Genomic DNA, 4,575 nt, shown 5'->3' on the forward strand with positions numbered 1-4,575 from the left:
GATGCATCTGAAAGATGGCCACAGAGGCATAGCAAGGTGTGGCTAGGAACCTAAAGGGTCTTCCTGGATGGTCCCTGCTGCTCCTGAAACAGAAAGCAGATGTTGGGTTTACTCCCTTCCTGTTCATGCTGTCACTCCCACAGAGAGGAGGAGGAAGGTGGCCAGGAGAGAAAGAGAAATTAGCCTGCGAGAAACAAACAAAAAGTATATGCACCGGAAGCAGTCCGCAGGCAAGGCTGTACTAAGAGGTGCTCCTATACATTGTAGGGGTGACCCGAGGGTCCTCTCCATTGGTAAAGGTCTTGCCTGTCCTCAAAGCCCAACTTGAGCCCCTCCTCCAGGAAGCCTTCCATGGCTGCCTGGCTTTCACTGAGTTCCTCTTATCCTGACTGTCTATTGACTTACCATTGACCCCATAGAATGCCCTACTGCCCTCTAAGTTTCTTCTCAAATGATCACTAGCGAAAGACCTGCATCATTTATTTCCAATTTTTCACAGAAACTTAATGAAAATGAATTAATAGGAAAATGAAATTTTAAAAAATATACAAAATACAAACATTCCTTTTAAAAAAAATCAGATTCAACAGAAGTAAAATTATTGGTCAATTGCCATAAAACGTTTGAAACATTTACCCTTAGTTTTGTACTTGGCCCATGAGCACTGCTAGTGAGCAGTTTGTGGAAGGGCCCTGTCCTCTGATCCCGACCCCGCTGTGAGTTCTGCTCTGAATGAGTCATGTGCTAACAGCTCCCTGACACTGGGTGTTTACCCCCATGGGGCTAACGCTGGTGGAATGCTGTGTGTCTCACAGCCTTGCTTCTCTCTGATGTTATGACGTCTGATTCCAGCTGCTCATAGTTGTCACAGATGCTAAGGACACTTCCTAGAGGAAGGCTCAGCACTTTCCTAACCCCGGTGATGGGGATCCAAAAGCTGTTACTCAGGTCTGTGGTTTCCCCTGAGTTTTTCTTCCTAATATAGATTGTCAAGCAAAGCTTCCTCCAGCCAGCCTAACCCTGTTTCTTTCCCAACAAATTTCTTCCACCCTATTTACATTCGCAAACAAACATGAGGTCTCATAAAAGCAAGGATTTACTTTTTTGTCCCCTCAGGCCTGAACAACAAGCATTCACTGCATGTGACATGACATGTGATAGCAGGTTCCTTGGCTTCAGAACCTGACCCAGGCTCAAGCCCTCCTTACCAAGCTCTGGGTCGCACTCAGATCCTTCTCTGAGCCTGGAAACATTGCACTGCATCTCATGACAAGCCTTGGTGCCTCGTGGGGCTCAAAGGACAAAACGCTCACCACAGGATCAAATTTCAGAATCAGGCCACGCACACAAATATCTTTCTTTCATACATTTTCCTAAGTCACCTGAAGGAGAGTCTAGGCCCAGATGTGGACGGCTGACAGCTCTTGCCAGTCTTCTGTATGTTACAAGCTGGGAGTGAAACTTGCTCGCTCCCAGATTGCCACAGCTCTCTGCAAAGGGCCAGATGGCTCTCGGTCATATTTGGAAATTCATTTTAACTATTATAAGTGAACGGTGCTGGAGCAGGCCCATAAAATAATACTATGCAAATGAATAGGGGAAAGCTGCCTGGGGCACAAGATAATTAGAGTGTGCCGTGGCCCCCAGAGGGTGTTAAGACCCCTGGGTCATGTTCTTCATGCCAGAATTCATTTGCACTCAGCATAGAGGGGCAGAGCCCCAGTCTTCACTTATTCCGTGTTGGCTTTGCTTGCCTTGTCCACAGTGTCATGGAGAGCTTTGTGATGGTGAGAAAAGAGGGGTGTCCCTGGTGCTCATGATCCAGAGGAGGCCTTTGAGTGCCAACCAGCTGGTGAACATTGAGAAGCATCACCAGGCAAGTCTGTTCCATGCCTTGAGTCCTTGCCATGATGTTCAGTTCACTCAGACATTTACTGAGCACCTACTATGTGCCAGACAATGTGTCCATGCTAGACACATACACTTGGCCCTTGGTCCACCTAATAAGGGTAGAGTGGGGGCTCTGGAAAGGAAACAGAAGACGTGAGAACAATGTCCTCACTCACAGGTGCTCTGAACCTGTAGCATTCTCCTAGGGATGACTGATTTCCGGAGAACTCTGGCATCTTGCCACAATCCACTAAGTTGTCCGAGGTGAAATTGGAAGAAAAACCCAGACTCCCAGAACGATGGCTCTGTCTGCGTGATAAAGAGCATTGGAATGAAAAAGTGATCATTCCACGTTCTTGACAGTCGAAACAAAAGAACAGGACTAACTATGAGCCCTGCCTGACTAATCTTGGGCAGGGACTGTGCTTTTTCTGGGTAATAGATTGTGTACAGTGGCCCTGGAGCGCTAGATTTAGAACTGGATAACCCAGGAGGTGGCCAGGTTTGCCACATCTACCCATGTGCCTGTGGGCAGACCCTTTACCCTCTCTAAGCTGGTTTCCTTACCTATAAAATGGAGATGATACATACTATGTCCTATCAGGACTCGAAAGAGATAACAATGTGAAGGGACTTGTGAAAACTCTAAAGCAGGATTGGCACACTATGGTCCCTGCGCCAAAACTCTGGCCCACCCCTGGGTTTTGTAATTAACATTGTACTGAAACACAGCCTTAGTTACCTGTTCACGTGCTACCTGTGGCTGCTTTTGCAACGCACACAGCAGAATCGGGTAATTGCGACAGAGATCATTGCCCATAAGCCTAAGTGTTTACTGGCTGGTTCTTTACAGAGAAGTTTACTAAAAAAGCACTGTAACTCAGATATATTGCTGTCACACGGTGCTAGGCACAAGGGTAAGCTCCAAGTAGGAATGCACTGAATGAAATATGGTTAATTGCATCCATCATTAAGAATTTATCCTACTGCAGCAGAATTTTATCTCTAATTGATTCTTTCTTTTTCTTTTTTTTTTACAGACACTTAACATACACAGGTTACTTCTGTGTCTCAAAAAGTCTCTGCTAAAATCTCTTATTCATTTTCCAGTTGTGATGACAGCAGACATTGCTGGGCAGCTGTTACGTGGTTTTGTGGGTACCGATTATGAATAGGAAAACCCCCATCCCTAAGTACAGACCATGACCTGTTCAGAAAAGAGGAAATGATTTGGCCAGATTAATGGTTTAAAAGGACCTTGAAAGTTTTCACTATTTAAATATTTTTTTACATTTAGATTTAGTTCTTAACAGAAGACCCGAGACACTCATCCTCATTTACTAGAGCAGACATGAGCCTTTCAGGAAACTGAAGACTGTGGCCCGACTGTGAGCTATGGGAGGCAAGAGTGACATATATTCCTTTCCGGATTCCCAGGGCCCCGCACTGTGTCATAAATAAACAGATGCTTGATAAACATTTGCTGACTGGCTGACTGAACAAATAAATAGATGGGTGTTTGGTCATTTGTGAAATGTGAAGAATGACATGACAAAGCCTGCCCTCCCCACCCCTCCTGACGTGAAGCTGAATTGAGACAAAAGATGCCAACCATTTGTCTGCCTCCTGTGGTTCTGATGACAACCCTGAGCACCGACTGAGGTTGAGGCTGGCGTTCAGAGGCCGCCCTAACAGCCCCTTCAGATCCAGACGTGTCTTGGGGCTCCTTTCTGGGGGAGGAGGTTCTGTGGGATCCAGGGCACAAAGCCCTGAGGAGCAAAGTAAAATCAAGGTCAGCCTTCAAGGAGGGAGTCTCCAAAGGGAACACGCTCCTTGGGAGGAGATGGGAAGAGAAGAGGCAGGAGGCCCCCTGCCTTCGCTGCTGATGCTGGGGGGTCCTCTGGGCCAACTGCATGCCTATTTGGAGATAGGAAAATGCAGTCACCCTGACACTCCCAGGGCATGTGCGCCCCTTGAGTTCCTCATAGTGGAGACAGCTTTCCTTGGGCTTAGGAACATTCGCCTGGCCTGTGTGGAACCCAGACCTTGATGTCACTCCTTGAAGATAGACCTGATATCACGCTAGACGGAACTCGGTAGTGACTCTTCTGTACAGGGAAGACTCTGCACAGTCCCAGGGGGCTTCTGCCAGCTCAGCATGGTGACGGTGAGCCTCGGGCATCTCTTTGGCATATCCCCTTCTTTCTTACTGGCTCCTCGAGCAGAACCTCAGTGGGGTCACTCTGCTCTGGTCTCACAGTCCCCACCCAGGAGACACCAGCACCTAGGATTAGGTCATTTCCTACCCTTCTTTCCCCACCACCTTCCACACTTAGAGGGCCAACCCTCTCAATTTTTCTCCTTTCCCAATATTTCAAAACACCTTTGAATAGGAACAAGTCTTAAAACAGATGTAAATTCGTTCCTCTTATTTTTCAGGAGTACGTGCATCTTAAAGGGTCAGACACCGAGCTGCATCACTTACTAGTCAGACTGAGGGAGCTTTCTCCCCCCCCCCTTGTTCCTGAATTTCCTGTCTGACTGGTCCTATCACACCACTCCCCTCAGATCCCACTGTTCATGGCCTTGAACCCAGTCGGTCAGGGTCTCAGTGTCCTGGCCCCTTTCTGTATAAACCACCTCCAGCTCTACCCCGATGTCCCTTTTACCCGCACACAACACAAA

This window comes from Miniopterus schreibersii (assembly GCF_964146895.1).
Source record: "Miniopterus schreibersii genome assembly, chromosome: 13".
Classification (NCBI taxonomy): domain Eukaryota; kingdom Metazoa; phylum Chordata; class Mammalia; order Chiroptera; family Miniopteridae; genus Miniopterus; species Miniopterus schreibersii.